The sequence below is a fragment of the Taudactylus pleione genome, unplaced genomic scaffold (genome assembly GCF_031769625.1).
Source record: "Taudactylus pleione unplaced genomic scaffold, aTauple2 ptg000302l, whole genome shotgun sequence".
NCBI lineage: Eukaryota > Metazoa > Chordata > Amphibia > Anura > Myobatrachidae > Taudactylus > Taudactylus pleione.
The window spans coordinates 8,911,130-8,935,362 of record NW_028284703.1 but is presented as its reverse complement, the minus strand read 5'-3'; the positions used below and the strand labels follow the sequence as shown (position 1 = coordinate 8,935,362).

Sequence of the window (24,233 nt, the reverse complement as noted above, 5' to 3'; positions counted from 1 at the left end):
GTTCTGAAACCTACAATTCCATGCATTTCCAGCTAGGTAAAGGCTTGCTGGGACTTGTAGTTTTCCACAATTGGAGATAGAGAGGTTGCTGAAAAATGCTGTAAACAACGCTCAAAATGTACATGTCGTATGAACAGAACTGTATTTTGTGGCTGAACCAGTGTTCATGACAATGCAGCTTATCAAATAAATAGGAACTACTGAAGGGGATGTAGTTTATATCCTGGCAGTGAAGGGGATGTAGTTTATATCTCCACAGTCAGGATGCTGGCACTCAAGGCCAGCGCTGGAATCCCGATACCAGCATCCTGACGGTATGTATTGGGGTTAGGGTGAGGGTTAGGTACTACGAGGAGGGTTAGTGTTAGGCTGCGGGGAAGGAGGGTTGGGTTAAAACTATTACCGACAGGTGTCGGTATCCTAAACCTGTCGGGATGCCGGAGTCGGGATTCTGAGCGCCGGCATCCCGTAACTGGGATGCAGTCAGGAAGCAGATGGTCGAAATGCCGACGGCTGGCTTCCCGACTGTCAAAATCCTGACGCCTGTCATTAGACCTACGCCGGGAGCCCGGCATATCGAACGAAAGTAAGCCTGGCGCAGACAGCCGCAGGGGGGAGGGTTAGGTTTCAGGGCTCCCGGAGGGACTTAGGGTTAGGCACCACCCCGGAAGACTTAGGGGGGAAGGTTAGGCACCCCTAAGGGAGGGTTGGGTAGGGTTAGCATTACTTACCTAACTCCGCTGTTGGGATCTTCACCCCTGCCGGGCTTCCAGTGTCTGGATTTGAACCACCGGCCGAGCGGCCGGCGGTAATACATACCACTTCCCCGACACCAACCCCTACTGAAGATCAGCTTAACGAATGCTTTCCACCGTACCAGACACTTGAATTTTGCCCATTTATTCTGGTTTATGACCCGGGAGCCCCTCTGAGTATGCGGAAGCTGCGGGGGGACCCTGAGAGGGATCTCACTGGATTGCATTTTCAGAGGTTTGACCGTATTTTCCAGCATAGTGCATCCCGCCCCTGGTCATAGGGCTGCAGTATTGGATCGCTACCAGCACAGCCAACATCTGAAGACAATAAGAGATGCCTGGCTCACCAGCCCCGTCTGACTTGCAAGGTACAGAGAAGTACAGTAATGCTATACTTAGCAAAACAGTATGGAAATTCCCCTGCAGTGTGTTTATGTGAAACATACTGCAGATTACCACTTGCAGAAGTACAGTTTATGGAAATCATACAATATCGTTTTTCTGGCCAAAAGTTGCAAAACAAAACAAAACAAAATAAATAAATAACAGTTATAAATAACAATGTATTTAGTTCTGATTTAAGATCTGGGAAAAAAATCCACAATGAAAAAAAGCTATACTGTACACACCTCCCACCATACGCCTCTGCTGTGTTTTGCAATCCTGATGCTTATCCTAGGCAGCCACACATGCAATGCTTTTTAGACACTTCAGACACTTGCAAATTGTTCATTATTTCATAGAGCAATCAGAACACATCGGCACAGAACAGGGCAGGGCCGTAGTTATCATAAAATGCAACTGTGATCCCTACATAAACTTTTTGTGTCTTTAAAGTTCAAACTTCAAAGTTTTATCATTCTGCTTGAAACTACAGGAGTAGGACAAGGACAACTACAGGACAAGGAAATTATAGGTTTTGAAACTATTCAGCATTTTGGTCTAATCTATCCCCCCTCCCTTTCCCCCTTTATGACCATGACTCCATACATAACAGCACCTGTGGTCCCCTTCTCTTACCTGCTTTACTGTCAGATTGGTTTGTTAGCTTGAACCTCTTGCTTAGTTTGCCAGCTAAGATGTTATTACAAATAGGTAGGTGTCTTTGATATTGACTTACCTTATACTGAGATTTAGGCTAATGTGCGCCACTTGTAAAAGGTTAGACGGTCGCCCATGCGCCCACTGAAGAGTATCCTTTTGCCTATCCCTGGTCTAGAACATCTTGCTTAGAATGGACCATATTGGAATTCATGTACCTATGTTATTCTAAAACCAAATATGTACTTATAATAAAGCTGGGTCCCACAGACAGGGCTACTGGACAGATTTGCTAAATACATATTGTTATCAAGTGTTGCTTTGTGAAATAGACAAAAAGTAATCTGAAAAAGTTAACGCCCCTATTTAGTAGCAAGACACAAATTATTACCATTGCACTTCTAGCTAAAAGATCTGCCAGCTGTGAAGTGTAGCTGAATAGCTGTATCAAATGATGTGACCTGCCAGATAACCTGTTTCACACAAAGGCAGAGGCTCCAGTCATTTCATTACCACTGTGTGGTACAGAGACAAAAAATTCCCTACTTCTCAGTAGCGTTTATCTCTTTACCACTCAATATTGCATTTATATTGTATACCTCCTACACAATAGGGGGGGGGGGGGGTTGCTCACGTACTATAGAACTTCCCTCCATCTGATATAACACTCCCAATTATAGTATACAATACAGAGAGGTGAAAAAGTGGCATTGGCCCTAAAATCATTCAGCCACACACGTCACCGTTTCCATTTAAAACTCGTGAACCAAATCGGGCCCAATGAAAACTTTCAAAGTTTACGGCTTCTTCAGGTGATGATGTGCTCACCGGCAAGTCATCAGCTTTGATGATAACTTCATTATCCGCAGACTCCTATCTGATTATGGTTCAGTAACCAACATCCAAAGTCTGGAAACGGTCATAAAGGGTATACAATCGGGAAGCCGGCTGCCTTAATACCGGCAGCTGGCTTCCCGACTGTCATATCCCGGCGAGGGTGAAATGCCGGGTGTCTAGATGTAGACACCTGACATTTCCCTGACGCCGGGAGACCGGCGCCCGGCATCCCTATCGAAGGGATGCCGGGCGCCGCGAGCGGACAGCCACGGGGGGGAGGGTTAGGTTTAGGGCACCCTGGGGGGACTTAGGGTTAGGCACCCCCCCGGGAGGGTTAGGCTAGGGGGAGGGAGGGGGAGGGTTAGGCACCCCCGGGGGGGTACTTAGGGTTAGGCAGCGGAGAAGGGGGGGGGTTAGGCACTTAGAGGGGGGAGGTTAGGGTTAGGCGCCCCTAAGGAGGGTTGGAGTTAGGGGGCTAGGTTAGTCAATACTTACCTATCGACGATCGGGATTTCCAGCGCCGTCGGGCTTCCGCTGCCGGGAACTCTGCTTTGGTCGGCCAGGCGCTGCCGGGAATCGAACCGCCGGCCCTGCGGCCGGTGGTATTTCATACCAATTCCGTCATAAAGATCTGCGAATCATACAGGTGTGCAATCGTATGAAGGAATGGAACAACCTACTCTATTTCCACTAATATCAGATGTGTCACTGGCATACATAGTGCTAAAGCCCCCACACACCGTGCGACTTGCAAACGATCCGACGTCATTTGCAATTTCCCCTAAAATCCTGAACAAACAATATTGTGCCTACACATGGATCGATTGTACAAACGACCAAACGAAATAGATGGCTCGTTAACGATATATATCGCTTGGAAGCAAACAACCTCAAAATGCATCTGCCGGAACACTTAAAAATAGTGAAGGGGAGTGGCCAGGATCAGTGACGACATATCAACCATCGCATTGTTCATCGTGCACACACACAAAACGATGTGTGCCAAATCGTGAAAGATAGGTCGATATCTTCCTGCAGGTTCAATTGATCAGCGACCAAGATCACCGACAGCGGGAGCTCGCATCGGCGTCGTAATCACCCCTACACAGGGCACTTTTTACACGATTGGTCATTCCAAATTGATCGAAAACGGGCAAATTGAGTAAAAATTGCACCGTGTGTGGGGGCCTTAACAGTAGTCAAACTTGTGCTTCTTGAAGGGTGTGAATCTTTAGGGAAGTCAAGGAGAATATTCTGCGCTCAAGTGGGTTGCTGGTATGTAAACAAGAGTGCACCCACATGGATGTTAAGTCAACCACAAATATGGGCACCTCAGGTTCCAACTCAGAACTGGTTAACGCAAGTAGGTCTTATATGGTGGCTTCTACTTCTACATGCTGTCAGGGGAAAGGGAGGGCTCGTTACTCGGAAAATAGCCTCCCTGGTCCCCTCCCTCAGACAATACCATCCCTTATCAGAGTAGACTGCTGTCTGGTTTCCTGTCTCAAGCTTCTGCATTACCGTTTTGGACAAGCGAAACAGGGTAGGCTAGTTAGCGGAACAAAGTAGATATCAGATCCCACTGCTGAAACTATGCAGACTAGCTCCCTCCTCCAAGGCAAACTCTACCGACGAAAGGAACAAGGGGCTCTCTTGTCTGCAGGGATAGTGCTGGAAACTGTTCCCAAGCACATCTGAGTACATGTCCTAAAAAAAAAAAAAAAAGGTTCAGAGTAAAATTGAAACATAATAGCAAAAAAAAAAAGCAACATCCAAATCTCTGGATAGGTCACTCATCATAGTGACAGTGTCGACATTCACAAGGTCAACACAGACATGTCGCCAGTACATGTCAGTGTTAGCTCTTGGGCTAGGGTTAGTGTTTAAACACTGTAAAGCGCTATGTTGACAAGCCAGCAATCTACCATAATGACATATCATCCATGTCGGCATTCTGAACATGTCGACATTTTGTAACACACCCATATTCTTGCACACTGGGGAGTGATGGATATTTTTTCTCAAATGCCACCCAGCATTTTAATATTACCTGGGGACTGCAGTCTGGCGCAATGATAGAGCTCAGGAGAACTAGGATGGGATGAATTTGATGTTTACTTTCCCATTTAAGTGCAGATTAAACCTGTAATGAATATTTGCTTAGAGATATATATTTATATATATATATATATATATATATATATATATATAAATATATCACCTAATTTATGGTTAGAACACATGTGCAAGAGGTGACTCGCTCTATCGCATTCCGCAGGGGGACTATGGTCCCTATATACCAAATTCCAAAAAGCGTACCTTTTTACAGTTTGGCCCCATACTTATGAAGCCATTTTTGCAGTCACAGTTTATATATATTATTTGTATTTAACATTAATATTCAATAATGTGCATATTAATAAATATGCAGATCACATATATTTAATACTTATGTAGTATTATTTATTATGTTTTCATGTTCTGCACCTTTTACTTTGTTCACAGGTAAATATTGGAAAACTAGCAATTTTCAGGTATATATCTGTTAAAGCACCTTATTAATAAAAATTGTTGTATTTTATTTATAAAACCAGTTTGTATTTTTTTTTTTTTTAATAGAACAGGTGGTGTATGCTTCATATAATCAAAGAGGGGAGGGAGATTGAGATGGTTGAATGTAGGTGGGTAGCTATGCTTCATGATGCTAGCCACACCCCATAGTACAGACCACACCCCCACATCACTGGACACACCCCCATATCAGTAATCACACCTTTTGCGGCAGCACGCAATAGGCCTTTCTTAAATTTCAGCTCCAGGCCCACAAGGGCCTTAATCTGGCACTGGTGACAGTGCTGTGACCACTTTATGAAAGCGGACAATGATAATAATAATAATAATCATCATTATCTCATATATATGGCACCACTAGGGTTCCGTAGCAGTGTACATAGGGAATAGAACTTATAACAAATTTACAGAACTTCTGGAATCAATCAGCTTCAGACAGAATATAGAGGAACATTACCATTAAGTGGACATCTCATTTAATGAATAAAATTTGATCAGGCATTGGCTTTGTGGTGTGCTGGTCAGAACCTGTCTCCCATGAATCGGCCTATGAACGACTTCCCAAGCTTTCTTTCCAACAACTCCCATTTCCTATAATACCCCTTTTACACCAGAGCAAAAACCTGGGTTAGTGCTTGGTCTACCCGGGTCACAGCTCAGTGTAAAAGGGTCCCTGAAAAATAACCCAGGTCAAGTGACCCAGCAATCCAACCCAGGTAGCTACCAGGGTCGGAACCATGGTGCAATGTAAATGGCGAAACCCGTGTTATCCTACCTGGGTCATGCCTAAAATTAGCTGATTGCTGGCTGTGGAGCAGTCACCTCTCACTTTTTATGACATCACAAGTTTAGCAGGGCAAACCCAGGTTCAGTGTGAACGGGGCTGACCTGGGAATAACCCAGATCGATGGTGTTGTGTAAACGGTGTCTGACCTGGGTTGGAACCATGTCTGAAAACCCAGGTTGGGCCCGGGTTTTTGGTGATAAAGAGGTATAACATGTCATATACTGATAAATCAATTTAATTGCTGTACGATCAATTCCATGAACTGCTTAAGCATGTATGAATGATGCCAGGTTTTTATCAATCTTCCTGTTTTGCAAGCTAATCCTTCACGAGGAGAAAAGTGCAAGGCTCACACCCATGACAAGTTTTAATGACAGCGTGCACAACGCCTGTTAATTTGCCATAAATTGAATGACTACAATGCAGACTTTTCAATTGGATCATTATCAGATGAACATTTCTCACTAATGCAGGGCATACACTATGCAATTATCTATCAGATATCTGTCCAATCTGGCTGGTTGGAATGAAAACCTGGTAATGTATGGGAGCAAATGATAACAGCAATTTGCTCCCAAACACTAGAAAACGGACAAGATTTTCCTTCCCACCAGACAGATTCAACAGATATCCGACAGATAATTGTAGAGTGTATGCCCAGCATTAGTCAGGTATGATTGATTTGTCTATCTACATTACATTGTACAGGACTGGATGTCACTCACATATGAATTGCTTTACAATTTGATTTAAAAAAACAAAACAAAAAAACATTGCATTTTACAACCATATTGATGCACATAATGTGTCCTGTGACTCATACCATTATCAGCTAATTATTAATACTATGATCTTTCTGTACTGGGATAAGATGTCTTTGCAGATAAAAATGTCAAAGGATCAGCACACGGATGTGAAAACAAAAATTAAAAAAAAAAAAAAAAAAGTCGGCATTGTTTATATGCGACTTCCTGTCCATGGCTGAAGAATTGCTGCTATGGTATTTTTAAAAAGGTATTTATGTAACTTTGCTGTATTTTGTTTGCAGTTCCATTTTAATGGGATGTAGTCAAACTTAAGACAGTCAAAACTTTGACAACCAAAATGTTGATACCAAAATGGCAATATAATCAAAATGTCAAAAGTCGGCATGGACATATGCTTGACAGGGGTTATAAGATCAACAGTTAAAATGTAGACAGGGTCAAAATAATTACAATAAATGTCAACGTTCATAATAAAATAACACAGCCGCTGCTTAAAGCCAAAGTCTCAGGTGCCTGTGAGGGCTGCTTATTTAGATGCTGCCAGAGCTGGCTCAGCTGGGTGCTGGTTATTGAAAAATAGGAGGAACCACACACAGCTTTCCCCCCCGATTTTTAAATACCATCCCAAGCTGAGGTTCCTTATATGTTGAATGTCACCAATTTGGCTGTGTCTACATTTTTACTGTCAACATTTTGCGTGTGTACAGGTGGTCTCATCTCTATCATGAGCAAAGGGCTTGTTTTATTTCATGGTGCAAAAAGCAATGGTGTCTTAGCAACCAATCGGACCTCAGTTTTTCAGCAATCTAGTGTAATCAGACACATCGCAGCTGGGATGTAATTGGTTGCTATGAGTTATAGCACATGAAGGCTCTTTGAACCAAGCTATTTAGGGGTCTATTCAACATGTTAATTATTGGGGTCCAAACGGACCCCAATAATTAACGTTTCTTCTTGACGTGAGCGCCAGAGCAATTCATCATTGCTCCAGCATGGAGACAGCTGATCTGAAAATCAGCTCTTTCCCCGAACACTCCTACAGGTCACACATGCGCTCAAGAGCCTCGGCGTCCAGTGGAAGGAGCCGGACAGGGTCGAAGGGATCCAAAAGGATTCCTCTTCGCGACCCGGGACTCCTTCCCGATAAGCTGAAGAAGATGGCGAATGCTCCCGCAATCAAGCTCCAAAGATTTTCGGAGCTTGAATGAATTCTGTCTTCATACTAGTGTATGAGGCCATTCTGCAAGAGGAAGGTTGATGAATGGCCCGATAACATAATTTATACAACATTTTCACCTGCTTTTGTAGAAATTAAGTGATGATGAATAGGCCCCTAAATCAGGCCATACTGTCTTATTGCCCCTTCTACTCATTAAGAACCAGGGGGAGAGTTATCAAACCTTTTAAAGAGGAAAAAGTTAAAAAAGTGTTGCCCGTAGCAACCAGATTCTAGCTATCATTTTATCGAATGTACTAACTAGGTTACTATGGGCAACACCTCCACTTGATCTCTGTAGAAGGTTTGATAAAATAACTCCAGATATTACATACATTTACACTCCCTGATAATGCTATAAAGGTGGTTGTATGATTCTTGCATGAACCTGCACATATGACACATGCCTTTTGAAGATTAGAAGCTCTTTATATGGACAATCCAATTAATGTCTTCACTTCAACCAAAACAGAAAATTGCCAGTGTGTGTACTAATTTACTAAGCAGGTCAATGCGATAACAATTGGCAAAAATAAAAAGTGAGAATGAAAGCTGCGATTGTCTGGGTACACATGGCATTTGTGGTCAGATGCATGTTGAAATCAGCTTTAACATCACTTGGAATAGGGATCATTGCTCAGTGCGGAAAAGTACAGACGACATGCATAGAGGATAGAACATGATAGCTACTTACTGTATTTTATTGGAATGAAGGGTCCATCCAGCTTTCAGTACATGTATTTTTCCATAAGGATAAAAGATCCCTATTCCAAGAGTTTTTGTTGGGGTTGATCCCTATGTCCTGCTACCCCAGGTAACAAATAGGGGTCCCTCTACCAGGAGCCCTGAGGAGATATACAACCGGACTATGATGTAAATTCAAAGGACGCTCCTGTGACTCATAGTGCAAGAGAACGCATTCCATCCAGTCAGATTGAATAGGGCAGAACGGCCGTGCGCTGTTCCAACAGTGGACAAAATGTGCTTTCTCCATGTGGCTGGACGAAATTCAAGTTAGTCAAGGCTATGGACCCACGCAGACCTTTAGTACTTGGCTTAGAGTTTATATTGTGAAGGTAAAAATGAACTATAATCCAGAGTCTCCAGTAGAACAATACTGCATTTGTTAAATTGCTATATAAAATTATATAACACTTGATAATTCATAATAACTAATAAAAGTAAAATGTGAACAATGTATTTCTCAGACATGGGAGTACAATCACACTATTCAGCCAGGAGAGCCATCCTGGCACGAAGAATATTGCAGGTCTATCCAACTATAGTTATTGCACTTACAGAATTGCTCCCTCATTGGCATCAATGTTATCAGCGCATTTCTAAGGTTGTTTCAAGTTACGGCAAAGATAAATTCAGTCTCTACCAATCTCAAACCACTAAAGCAATCTGTATTGAAAATGACTTTTTTTTTTATTTGGTTAAAGCTTATGTGTAATCTGTTGTATGGTATTATTATTATTATTATTATTAAGTATTATCATTTAATTTATATAAAAAATAAATAAACCATTCCCTGCCCAATAAAACTTCCACCAGTCACTCAGATACACCAGGGCCATGCTCTACTTAATAAACAATTATTTTTCATTTAAATAAACACTTTAATTAAATTTGGGGCCCAAAAATTCCTATAGACATTAATAGGAAAAACCCTGCGCCACGGGGTTTTTCATAATTTTGCCTGCAATTAAATATGCCCCATAGAGTAAGCCAATTAACCTACCAATATGTCTTTAGTCAGTGTGAGGAACCCCACATGAACACGGGGAGAACATAGAAAGTTGACATTGAGAGCACGCTGGGACGGACGCCAACCCATGACCTCCGAGGAGGCTACGCTAACCACAGTGCAACCCTGTTAGCTGTGTCTCCCTATTGCACAATGCTGTGGAATATGTGGGTGCTTTATTGAGTCTGTTTTTAGTTTTGGACGGTCTTTGTTATTACATAAACTCTACAACCAACATAGGACATATAACAAAGGATAGAAGAAAAAAAAGTTTGTTTCATAAAGTTTTATAGTGTGTAGTTCGCTGCAGATGGCATGTAAGAGGGAATGTTCCCCTCCCCCATGTACACACAAGTTGTCTAAAAGGTGAGAAAAGGGAGTGCTGCTCGTGCTCAGATGCATGCTGGACCATATACATGCAAAAACTGTTTTGTGCAAAAAGAACAACAAATGAAAAAAATCTGTGTTATTCTTCCTAGATATTTACAGTTAGTGAAGGTTTTCTCATTCCACTATCAGTTAGTCTGCATGACCTGAAGCTTCTGTATTACTAGTTAATGTTTTACAGCTTTTTTTTGTTCCTCTGAAAAATATTGCACAATTCTTTGGCACTTTAAACTACATGTGATTATAAATCCATCCTCCTGAAGGGTTAATCCTCCTGAAGGGTACAAAGCACAGTTAAAAGGAAATGACATGTGCATTAAAAGGTGTGTCAGTGCCAGGTACATGCGCAGGAACATCTGATCACAAATAGATATATTCCTACAACGAAACACTGACGAAATGACAACACAAACTTTATAAGATAATATTAATTCTGCTCTGTATTATTTTAGTGAATTTGTATTTCTATGAGTGGATTTTTTGGTTTGGAGGAAAAAAAACAACAAACAAAACAAAATCATATACTGAACCCAATTTCTAATGGTGCATACACACGGGACGACCGTCAGCAATAACAATATCGCTGAGCAATCTCCCGGGGTCTGCTGGATGATCGATATCGATCATCCAACACACCACCAACAGCCAACAACCAACGATCATGTGTCCCTATAGTAACCTGGTCAATATCGACCAGGTTGGCCTGCATGCATGGGCGACGGACGATATCGTTATCGTACATGCGTGCCCGTGCATAACAGGTCATTGGTGGGTTGGAAGGAACCAAAACATGCACGATATCGTTCATATCGAGCATGTTAATCATCCCATGTGTATGCACCATAAGTGTAATGGGTTGTTTTAAATCCAGAGCAGTGTAACCATATTATAGGGGAAATGGAGAGAGATAAAGTGAAGATGCTCATAATAACCAATCTAACCAATCAGCTCGCAGAGTAGCACGGGACCTGGCGGTTCACTCACAACAGGCAAGTCGCGCTGCGTGCCATAGGCTAGATGTAGGAGGACATCTTATCCTTAGCCATGGCTCTTGCAATAGCTACAATGCATACATTTTGAATTTATATTGACCCGATGCAATGAACCTGGTGCAAATTTTGGAGTTGACGATTGATGCATCTTTGGTTCAGATGCATCTGTATGAAACAGATAAGTTTGCTTGAACTCAAGATGCATGCAACTTAAAATACAGAAGTTGAAAATGCAAAAAGGTACAGATGTATCTCTGCTCATACACTAAGTAGGGAAATCTTTATGTTCAACTCTGAAATCACACGGCATGAACTAAGCTTACATACAGCTTTGGCAGATGGATGAAGGATTTCAGGAGATTTCCTTTCTGTCTGATAAATCTCAGCCATTGTACTATCTTTAGGTGTGATTATTCCTCCATTCTAAACAATCCGCTCAGTAAGGCACAGGGAACATTTTAGTTCAGCCACTCTGTCCAGGTAAGGGTCTCTTTCTCCCTGGAATCAGATTCCCCTTTGCAAGCATCTAAAGCTCAGGCTCTATTAGGGTGAAAATGCAAAATAGCAAAAATAATCCACATGAACATTGTTTGCATCATCTGCTAGACAGCTAGATGCAAAACAAACAGCAAGACTCAGCTTTCTTACATCTATAGTCTTCCCCTTTTCTGAGACGTACTTCCCCATGCCCACCCCTCACCATCAAAGTCTGCTACAGTGGGGGAGAAGGGGCAGCTCTGGAGGAGCCTCGCCCTGGTTAGGAAAACAAGTTTGGAGCCTTAACAGCAGGGGAGTATGAGACATTTCCTGAGGAATCCAGGCAGGATTGTTCCCTTCCTGCTCAGTTACCTTTTCCTCTTTCCTCTCCCACAATATTGCAGGGTCACATCTTTTAGAAGTTGCTGGGTTTAACACTTTCAGTTCTAGTGTGACAGTCAACTTCTGTCAAGTGATTTTCACTATGAATGGGAATTCCTACAGGCTTAATTTATTTTTTTAGGGGGGTGGGGGAGGTAGGGTTATGTTTATTTAAACCCTTTGGCATTTTTAACAGTTTGATAATCGATAGAAACACCTTCAGCTGCAATTACAACTGTGAATCTTTTTCTGCAGGTCTCTACCAGCTTTGCACATCTGGACACTGCAATGTTCCTAATTTCTTCTTTTTGATTAGGGATGGCCATCAAATAGTGCACCATCAATGATCAGCGATATACATTGATGATGGAGAAGCCATAGACAATAAATCATCGATGGTTTACTCCATCAATGACCATCCCTGCTTGTGAGACTTGTCCGTAGCAAACCAAACAGGGAAGAGCGAGCAGCGGTCAATGATGCATGGGGTGGGGCTAAGCATCATTCCCCTCTCCCTACATTAAAAAAAGTAAATAATCCCATAGCCACACTCTGTGGTCGATGGAGGTGAACCATCGGATCTCTGCCATCGATGGCAAACAATCAATGGTTGTTAATCATAGATGGTCGATGGTCATCCCTATTTGTTTTATTGCTTGATCGTAACCATTGAAAAGCAGTTTTCGAATGGTTACACACATTTTCAATAGGATTTAGGTCTGGACTCCCCCATATTGATTTTTTATATGTATTAATGATGCCTAATAATGGTTTATTCTGTTTGCTTTGTGTCATTGTTCAGCTGAAATATCCTTGGTCTGCAGCAGGTTTTTCTTTAAAGGTTTGCTTATATCTTATTCTATCCATTCTGCCCTTTTCCAGACCTTGAAGCGGAGAAGCATGTCTATAGCATTATGCTACCACTACATGGTAGGGATGGTGTTCTTAGAATAATGTTTGGCTTTCTCTAAATAATGGTGCCTAGCGAAAATATTTACTTAAAGTACTTTAAAATGTTTTCTTCTTCTTTAAATTTCAATAACAATTTATATTATTTTCTTTGAATGTTCTCTTATCTTCATGATGAAACTCATTTCAGTGGCAAACGCAGGATTTCCAGAGGGGGGTTTCCAAATGCTTAATTTTAGAGCGAGTGTGGCCTGTCACTGAACAGGGCAGAATTAGTACTTAACCAGCTTTAATAAGCGTCATACAAAGTGTATTGTGTGTAATAATTTCAACATATACAGGACCAGTGATCACAGTAAGCCATTAGATGCGTCAGTAGGCCATCCTGCTTGAGCTGAATGTATTTATTTTAGATGTGGGCACCATTCCAGACTATTGGAGCAAGTCCGGGAGCCTAGAGGAGCAGCAGAAGAATCTAGCACTGCCCTGGACATATATGTACATACTGGGCTCTATAGCAGCATATCCCTAACAGTGCATGTTTCCCAGATCTTGTAGTTGGTGCACAGGTTATTTATTACTGGCTGATACATGTTAAAAGATCCACAGGTGGTGCTATTTATTTAATTTGTGATACTGAGAAGAACATGCAGCACTAGTAACAATCTACTATTTCTGTGGTCATGGTGTGGGCTGGGGAGGGGGGTTTCCAGGCAGACGGAAACCCCCCCTGCGTTTGCCTATGCATTTGGAAATACACTAACCAGTTTTGCAGACTAGTGCAGTGGTTCCCAAACTTTTTAAAATTACGGCGCCCTAGTGCAGGGCCGACTCTAGCGGTGTTCGACCAGTGCGGTCATACAGGGGCGCCGCCCGTAGAGGGCGCACCCCTCCCCAGCATCCCGATTTCAGCGGGACAGTACTGTCCCGCTGTTCCACCCGTGGGCCGAAGTGGTCAAATCGGGAGGTTGGGGACCCCCAGCTCGCGGCATCCATTCACTAACGGGAGAGGGCTGGGGGAAGCCCAGCCAGTGACTGAGTGCTGGGCTTTACCCCCAGCCTGAAGTTATTTGGAGGCGTGCCATGCGGGCATGCCTCCAAATAATGTCACATAGGGGGCATGGCCTATGGTAATTAGGCCACACACCCAAATTTTGCTGCAATGTAAGGGCATATTATTAAGGGCCAGCACAGGGTGCTCTAACCCCTGGAGCCGGCCCTTGCCCTACTGCATCAGATTTGTTTTCACGGCACCCCTAAGCCAAAAGTTTGTTATTGAGTATGTCAGAAAAAAAATTTAGTGAAGTAGTACAGTGAAGTAAATTGTGCTGACCTGTCATCCTTAGGTTTGGTTATATAGTGGTGGACAGGTTTGTGCTTCGGTTTGTGCACATATTTACATTACATTGACCATAAAGAATTTGATTTGGTGCTGGACCACCAACCTGAGGCACCCCTGCAAGTGTCCCAAGGCACCCCAGGGTGCCATGGCGCACAGTTTGGGAACCACTGGACTAGTATATTGACTTATTGAAACACAATTGCACACAGGTGGAACTCCAATTAATTATGCGAAGTAAAAGGGCAAGCCAGGATTTATTCAATACTTATGTAATCAAATGCTCTCAGTTTTCTTATACAATTCAGAAGGAAAGAAAATCTTTATAGAGTTTTTTTCACTATTATTTAACATAAGAATATTTTGTGCTGATCAGAGACGGGAAAATAATTTCCCAGATCTTAAGTCTGAAAGGGGTATAATACATACAGCTTCTCCCTGACGGGAGAACTCATACAGGTCAAAAAGCTGTCCTGCAACACTGTCACCAAATTCAGGCTGTTCCGAGAAGCACTGCACTCCTCACAGAACATCCAGCTGCAGAGGAGTACAACAGTGGACATGTACAGTATAGTGAACTTCAGTTAATTCATGTAAATTACTCAGCATAATCATATCAAAACCTACACTATTATGACAAAACAAAGAGGTCAGATTAAGTTTTCATCGATGTCTTTTATATCAAGCAAACATTATTTAAGAACAATCAGATTTCTGTATTACTTCACAGTACTTGCGCAGGGTTCGGTATGATTTACCGCCGGTGGTTCAAATCCCGACAGCGGCAGCCCGACATGGGTGAAAATCCCGACTGCACTAAGGTAAGTATAAACTAACCTCTCCCCCTAACCCTAACCCTCCCTTAAGGGTGCCTAAACCTAACCTCCCGCCCCCAGTGCCTAAACCTAACCCTTCCCTTCACCGCTGCTGAAACCTAAGTCTCCCGAGGGGGGTGCCTATCCCTAACCTCACCCCCGGGGGTGCCTAACCCTAACCCCCTCCCTTCCCCTACTAGCCTAACCCTAACCTCCCGGGAGGGGGGTGCCTAACCCTAATTCCCCCCCAGGAGTCCCCTAACCAAACCCTCCCCCCCCCCGTGGCTGTCCTTCGATCGTTGGGACGCCTGTCATTTAGCCCTTGCCGGGATTAGACAGTCGGGAAGACGGCGGTCGGGATTCCGTCCATCGGCTTCCCTACTGCTTCCCTAGGTGCATGTGTAGTCTTTGATGTCAGGGTTTACAGAGATTACAAGCAGTTGACCCACAATGAAAGTTTTCTTCTACACAGTTTGTGATAAAAATTACATAAATAAATAGAAGCATGAAGTTTATATAGTGCACCAGATAATAATCCAGTCATTGACTAAAGTATCAAATGATTTGGCACAGGCGGATGAAGGGAATTCTGTAATCGATTAGTAGCATGAAAAGTGACTGAGAAACCACTCTTAAGGTGCCTACACACTTAGCAATATTTTACATGATCTTCCCGATTCCAACGCATCGGGACGATAAATCGTGTGTGTTTTAATCGTGAGTTTCACAATGCCGATGCGCGTACCAGCTAGACGTACATCGCATCTTTAGATCTGCCGTGCTGTAGGGCAGATTTGCCAATCTCAGTCACGATGCACTGGAATAGTTAGGAGACACGATAGATCGTTTGTCACATTGGACAGATTTTAACACCAAATCGTGCCCACGACTGCCGGAGAGAGTTCAAGGGGTTTATTTACTAAACTGCAGGATTTTTGAAGTGGAGAGATTGCCCATAGCTACCAATCGGATCCTAGCTATTATCTTCTATAAGGTGCTAGATAAATGTTAAGTAGAATCTGATTGGTTACTATGGGTAACATCTCCACTTCTAAAAACCTGCACTTTAGTAAATATACCCCTTATACCGCTTTCACACAGAGGAAAAAAAACAGGTTTTTGCATGTGAAGGCGCATCCACTCGAGTTTTTGTTATGTGTGAAGGCAAACGACCTGTCCTGAATTCACTACCCTGTTACCCTGTACCAGGGACGGGGACTGAGATCCAGTAAATTCATGGGTCTGAAAGGGGTATTACCGATAACGAGAGTGCTGGTGTCTGGTAAGAGGTTACCAGGCTCTAGTCTAAATTAAGGAAGTACAAGGCAATAAAAAGATATACATCTTTATCCATTTTGTTAACCAAGCAAAGGAAATGTTGACATAAGAAGACTCTCTCTGTTATTTGCATTTGGGAACAGGATTTTCTCACCCTTTCTTAAGGTGGGTACACACTATTGCAATATATCTGCAGATCGAGTGATCTGCAGATATATCTGCAGATGATGGTCGTTCATACCCACTAAATGACCATCATCTGCATGCTGCAGCGGGTCAGGCCGGCCTGTGGGCTGGTAGGGGGCGTGTCCTGTCCCCCTTCCCGCGGTTGCCGCTGTGTGTGTACGGACGATCGGCTGATCGTCCGTATACACTGCCGATGGACAGATAGATATGTCTGTAGACTTATCTGATCATCGGCTGTGCAGCACAGCCAATGTGATATGTCTGAACGATGTCATTCACAGACTTATCGTCTGTACACACTGGCCGACGGGGGCACGATATATTGGTCGATCAATTGATCGGCCTATATATCGGCCAGTGTGTACCCAGCATTAGGGCCGGATTCAATTAGGTTCGATACTTACTGCGCGAGGAAAAGGGCTTGTACAGGTAAGTCCGCTGCTAATTCTCTTTATCCCCAAGATTCCGAGATCAGTGCCTGGAGCTATCTATGGGTAACACGTATGTAGGGCAGAAAGCCCTACTTACTGCAGATTTCTGTTCGAGCCTTAGGAAGGGGCGAAGAAAAATCTGCATTAAGTGCAGCCTGTGGGCTTTTCACAGGCTGCAAATTAAATAGTTTCGGGCACTGCTTTGAGGCTAATGGTAGCTTCAAGGCTAATTAAATCCAGACCTTAATGTATCAAAACTTTAGCACCCATCAAATCAGAGATTTCTCCAATGCTCACCTAATTGTAAGCTTGCGAGCAGGGCCCTCTTACCTCTGTGTCTGTATTACCCAGTTTTGTGCTATTAATGTTGCTTCCAATTGCAATGTGAAACGGAATATGCTGCGCTATATAAGAAACTGTAAATAAATAAATACTGCTGCTTACCTTCACCTCATAGAACTCTACGGGGATGAGGGGCTTCAAAACTACTGTGCCGCCCATGCGTGACTGCTGGCCACACATGCGCAGTTTGCTGTAACCATTTGCAGGCAGAATTAGGCTAGATAAAACACCTTTGCAGAGGTGCATGATTTTTCTAAGGCGTTACAAGAGGAGCCCTGGATTGGTAAATTACGGCGCAACTAACATCTGTATCGCTGTGATAAGTGGCAATGCAGATTGATAAATAAACCACTAAGGGTTCTATGTACTTAGCAGTGATAAGTGACAGAGTGAAAAGTGATAAAGTCTGTGATAAGTACCAGCCAATCAGCTCCCAACTGTCATCTCACAGGCTGTGTTTGAAAAATTACAGTTGGGAGCTGATTGGCTGGCACCTTATCACAGACTTATCACTTTTCACTGCTTAGTACATAGACCCCTAAGTCATACCTCCCAACTGTTCTGATGTACACGGACCTCGAATGATAGTCTGATAGGATAATATTAGTGTGACGCTGGCAGAGCGTATCCTCATTTTATAATGTGCAGTTTCTAGTCAGGAACCCGCGGTATTCCAGTTACTCTACCCCAGGGATGGGGAACCTCAGGCCCCGGGGCCATATAAGGCCCGCGGAATCATTTAGTCTGGCCCTCAGCTTTTTTCTGCTAGCCTCATCTACCTAGCAGGGTGCCTAGAATGGCACACTGCAGCCAGAATCAGTGCCACCTGGAGCGTCCTTAGAACTGCCATTACAGCTCCCCGGAGCATCCTTAGGATGCTCCGGGCATTGCTGTAACCACCGGCGATTGTGGCCCCGCACCTGTGTGACATCACATGGAGGGGGCGTGGCCTGCAGCGGGATCGCGAATAATGTTATACATATCAAAACGGCCCTCGGCAGAAAAAGGTTCCCCACCCCTGCCCTACCCCAATGATATCCATGGGTGCAAATATTCCTTGATCCTTAAAAGATCCTGCTGGCACCTAATTTCCAGGGACAATCTCAGGTCTTAAAGATCTGACCTTACAAATTTTAATCCCAAAAGTTTTAATGTTGGCTAACAGCAGATTAGAGGGGGGGGGGGGGGGTGTACTAAACCTTGGAGAGAGATAAAGTATTAACCAATCAGCTCCTGTCACTTTACAGGCTATGTTTGAAAAATGACAGCAGCTGATTGGTTGGTACTTTCTCTCTCTCTCTCTCTCTCTCTCTCTCTCTCTCTCTCTCTCCACAGCTTACTACATCTACCCTAGATGCACTTTTTATCCTCTGGGCTATTTTAATTTAAAATGTACTAAAAAGAAGTGTATAAAATGCATAAAGTGTGTATCAAATCCAGTAAACATGACATAATGGGGATAGTAGTGCTCAAAATTCCACAATTACGGAATTGCTTACGCCATGCTTGGATGCACCAGCTAAGCAGCAAAATGTTCATGGAAACTATTTTTAAAGTGTTGCAACTATGCAACCGACATCACACTTGCATTGGGATATCCCTATTGTAGCACATGCAGAGTAACTTTTCAGCAACATGGTTATAAGCAAAAAAAAAAAAAAACTATTGCAGCAAACTTGCGGTTGTGGTTACAAAACTCACACTGCATCCACAGTCATCAATTCTTCACTTGACAAACAGTCCATTTTCGATGAATATAATACAGTTGCACGTAAATATAACCTAGTTTTCCACATCAAGATATTGAGGACTGTATTCTGTGGAAAATAGTCAATGGCATTTTAAAATACAAAAAAAAACAAAAAACACCAAAAGTCCAAAAATTAAAAAACTTTAAGAAGCAAACTTCAGATTTCATCTCAAACTAACAAGGTTATTTCATCAGACCCCCTGTCCTAGCAGTGACTTAGTACATTATATTTCCTGTACCTCCCTGAGACCTATTGTGACAGGTTCTCATTGGTTAGGGACAAAGGGTTAAGCGTCAGTGATCAGGGGTGTTCACACCCTAGGTGGGGTCTGGGAGTTACTGGGGCAGTGACAGGGGTTTGGTCAGGACCCGTGATCCATCTGATCACAGCCTGAAACAGGAAAAGAGCACACATATGCCACTTGGAATGTATGACGCAAACTCCAGCCTTGAAACAAAGGAAAGGAAACAGCTCTACTGGCTGCACAGCAGAGAAAGCATAGAGAGACTTAAGTCAGCTCCTGCTGACCAATATTCATGAGCAGCTGCAGTTACTCTATACAGCAGGAGCGGGTGGAGGTGTTTGTTCTAGGGGTGTGAATAAAAACAACAGCTATATAGGCAGGACCAGCCCCATTTACAAATACACCAAAGGTGTTTGTGCTATTTCTGCATGAAATTGTATAGACAAACATACAATATGACTAATGACCAGATCATGCCAACACATGACACAAATAGACAGGTTATAAAAAAAAAATAATAATAATAAAAAAAAAAAAAAGTCCTATCCACATACACTTTTCAATTTTATAGTGTTCCATACTATAAAATTAATTTTGGTATAGCTAAACATTTTACAAACAAAATAATATTATATAGTGTGTACACTGTATGTACAACACACACATATTTATACATTTAGAATTTATTTATTACACACACATTTATAAATTTATACTCACATATAAACCAACTTTTTGTATGTATCAAATTTTAGTGCAGACTGCATTAACAGAGGCCAGAACAGAGTACAATACAGTATCTTTACACCAGAGAATATCATTTGAAATCGCATATTTATATATATTTTATATATGATGTGATATTAGTACACTGAATGATTTTTCAGTTAATATAGATAAAAGACAGTTTTGGCGATACATCAATAAAACAGAAGTTATAGTAAGTTTGTTAACATGTACACTGTCTGTACCCCTCCCTCCCCAAAATGATCACATGCCAATATGGGTCTCCATACAACAATTATACAAATCCGAACCTCCAGGAAAGTCATTGCAGACCAGCCTGTGACCCACCAGAGCTCATTACACACCAAAATGTAATGCCACAATAAACACATACCAGTCTGTGCCCCCCACCCCCACAAAAAATGCACTACACAAATCTGAGTTCACTCACAACCCCCCCCCCCCCCAGAAGAAAAACCACACTACATTCTAGGCTGTACCCCACAACAGACATCACAACAACCTGTGTCAGCGCTGACTACTTCCCCAATCCAAGTGTAACCCTGGGCATTAGGAGAATGGCCACCTGACCCTTGGTGGCTTCAGGCATTACTCAGCCCTGTACATCGCTATTACTAAAGACATGCCCACAGCTGCTCTTCTGTCTATAGGTTATAATGGTAATGGAGCTAAAGTGCCACCTGCAATGGAAATAGTTGTAACAGTGAATGTACTTTCAGCAGAATCTAAATACTTGATGCTATAATGATTGGAGAGAAGGCTGTCATCTACAGTACATACCACCGCTGGTGCCGGAGATCTTTCTCCAGTCGCCAGGACACATTTCCAGTCACTATAGAGACAGGGACTTGCCAAGCCTTAGTACAGACAACAGTATAGAATACAGTTTGCATGCTATAATGGAACTCCTAAGTGGCCACAGCCAGATCGGTGAAGCATAGCCTTGTGTGGCCCTGCCTGCTGATCACACATGAGCAAGCCCAGGTGGAGGGGAGTAAATACAAAAACATTATTTCAAGTTGACATGGACTATGTTCCCCTGGTTGCAGAGCAATGATTTGCTCTTAGCTGAGTAAACATATTGGGTAACTGCAGGACACGTTGGGTAACTGAACCATGAAACAGTGTGTAAAGTAACGAACTATGTGGTACCAGCTAAACGGACAGAATGGAGGGCAAAATGCAGTATATTTTTGCTACATTTTTTTTTTTTTTAGGAAAAATAAAATGTATCATTCACCCATTATATCTGCTGGTGGTGTCTCACAATAATGGGTTTGTGCCATATATACCAGTCAGGCATACAAGGTGCAGAACTGTGGAAACATCTGTTCTCAACACTGTCCTGGGCATAAAAGAGTGAAGGGCAGGCTGAGGGCAAAGTCTTCTTTTTTTAGTCATTACAACATACTGTAGAAGAGACAACGCCAAAGTGGTCTGATAGTGTGGGTCCCAAAATGTGCAGCATTAACTGCTGCAGGGGCACCATGCAGCCACCTGGTTGTGTCTCAGCCAGGACTAGAATAAGAAAATACCACTTGGAACACCACGCAATGAAACAAGCAGAATACTTTTCTTCCACAATCATGAGCACTTTAAATGACAAAAAAAAATGACAGATAATACAAATATGTGTTTGAGCTATTCTACAAATACAAAAGGAAAAGAAAAGAAATAAAATGGGTTTTACACAGCTGTGTACACACGTTAATCTCGTTATCAGGACGTACATGTTAATATATATATATATGCACGATTACGGTTTACTGATAATACCAGGTTTGCCTTTTCTGTGGCTAAATGTTTTTTTTTCCAGTCATATATATCTGTAGGTGTAAAGATCATGGACTGTCCTTGTGCAATTTGTAAAGTATCTATTTATAAAACACAGTTATTGTGGAATATCATTGCTCAAAAGTAGGTTACCGAGCAGCAACGGGAAAAAGCCAAACCATGTATAAAGTAGCAAAATAACCTAAAATGGGTTACAGTGGTAAAATATTATAATCTGTTAATCTCCAAATAAGTACAAGTAATTAGTATTGTAGGCGGTATAAACTGTGGTGCTAAGTAATCAGCTGTAATCACTGACATGTTACAAGAAAGTCAGAAAGACCACGGAATATTAAACATATTAAGACAGGAAGTAGCTATGATTTAAGTTATAAGAAGTGTTAATAATTAATAACTTACACACATATAAAAAGGTGCAATGCATATGTACAGAGTACAGTACATACATATAGAGAAAGCAAGTGTTTAAGTGTCGGCTGTATATATAACTTATATAAGCAATATAATACTAATGACACATGAATTACTTTATGGCAGCAGCAGAGGTGGATGCCCCCTACTGAAATCCAGATGCCCCCAGCACATGCCCATCCTCAGTGCCCAGTCTGTACCTCCCGCCTGCCACTGATGACTAGCACTCTGTGCCCATGTAAAGCCCCGATCAATCAGCCTTTTTGTTGAGACAGCACGGTGCCCCCCTGGAGGGGCTCAGAGACCAATGTGTGGCAGCCAGCAGCGCTCCAGGCATCAGCTGACAGCAAGTGTAGAGTGTCCTGGGCACGGTGCCCCCCGCCAACAGCCAGGTGATCAGTGCCAGCTCCTTATTCCAGCCAGGTCTCCTTCATCCAGCAGCCCCCCAAACTTACCCCAACCATAAAAAGCAGACAGCGCTGCGCACCCGCTGGATACAGTGAGGGGCATATACAGAGCGGATTACAGTGCGGGTCGGATACAGTGCGGTTACAGCGTCCCCTCCGCACCATAGTGATCTAGATACTCTCGCCTAGAAGCAATAAGTCCACTTACTGTGACAGCAGGCGGCGGCAGGAGGGGGCCCCCAGGTGGTAAATGCCCCCCGGTGTCTGTGAGGATGATGGTCCGGACGCTGCAGTGTACACACCGCTCTCTCAGCTGTGCCTCACATGAGCAGTGCGCGGCCGGTGTGTGTGTGGCTACAGCAGCCTCTGGGCTGGGGATGGGAATACAGGGAGGGAGGGAGGGAGGTATCAGATCCTCAGCAGCAGCGGCACAGGGCAGGCAGGGTGGGGCAGGGCAGGGCCGGCCCAATGGGTGGAGGCTGCATTTGGGTGGAGGCTTGGACCAGTCAACATTGACACTTTCATAAATATATATTTACAGAGTCCTCACCCGCCTCCTCCTTCTCTCCTCCTGTCACACAGACTCTGACCCCCTCACACATACAATACTAATATTCCTCTCTCACAGGGGCTGAGGCAGGAAACACGCCTGAGTCAGTGTACATGGAAAGTAGGCTCCGCAAGCTTGCTGGGATTTGTAGTACCACAACAGCGAGGAAGGCTTGCAGCCAGGTTACCTGCACCTTATTGCATAAAGTGTGATGACGTCATATTATTACAGGGATGAGAGAATCTCCTGTACCATATACAGCAATACTGGCACCACATCCCATGATGTTACTAAATTGCAGGCAATACATTGTAACTGTACCTCATTATTTAATCAGAAATTAATATATGATGTGCACTGCAAAGCAATTAGTTTCCAAGTTCAGTTCTATACTGGACAAACATACGCGATGAGACATTGGGACAATAAGGGAGACACGAGGAAAAGTTCCATGGGAAGTAGCTACAGACACGAGGGTTTAAAAAAAAAAAAAAAAAATCTTTATAAAGTAATTTGTTTAAAAAAAAGTTTTTTGTTTGAAAGCGTGACACTATGGTGCGTCCCGGCCGCTGTTTAGATGCTCATGGAATAGCCTTACGCTATGGTGCGTCCCTGCCGCTGTGCAAATGGTCATGGAATAGCCTTACACTATGGTGCATCCCTGCCGCTGTGCAGATGCTCATGGAATAGCCTTACACTATGGTGCATCCCTGCCGCTGTGCAGATGCTCATGGAATAGCCTTACACTATGGTGCGTCCCTGCCGCTGTGCAGATGCTCATGGAATAGCCTTACACTAAGGTGCATCCCTGCCGCTGTGCAGATGCTCATGGAATAGCCTTACACTAAGGTGCGTCCCTGCCGCTGTGCAGATGCTCATGGAATAGCCTTACACTAAGGTGCGTCCCTGCCGCTGTGCAGATGCTCATGGAATAGCCTTACACTATGGTGCGTCCCTGCCACTGTGCAGATGCTCATGGAATAGCCTGACGCTATGGTGCGTCCCTGCCGCTGTGCAAATGGTCATGGAATAGCCTTACACTATGGTGCGTCCCTGCCGCTGTGCAGA

At 43.2% G+C, this 24,233-nt stretch overlaps 1 protein-coding gene across 1 annotated transcript in view; it reads right to left on the bottom strand.

Moving 5' to 3' along the window:
* The window catches only part of KLF3 (KLF transcription factor 3), a 63,318-nt gene extending 40,325 nt beyond the window's left edge, over window positions 1–22,993 (bottom strand). The window contains exon 1 of the mRNA XM_088482978.1: window positions 22,824–22,993. The gene's annotated coding sequence lies outside the window, so the exon portion shown is untranslated. The remainder of the gene's footprint in view (window positions 1–22,823) is intronic.
* Window positions 22,994–24,233: the final 1,240 nt, after the last annotated feature.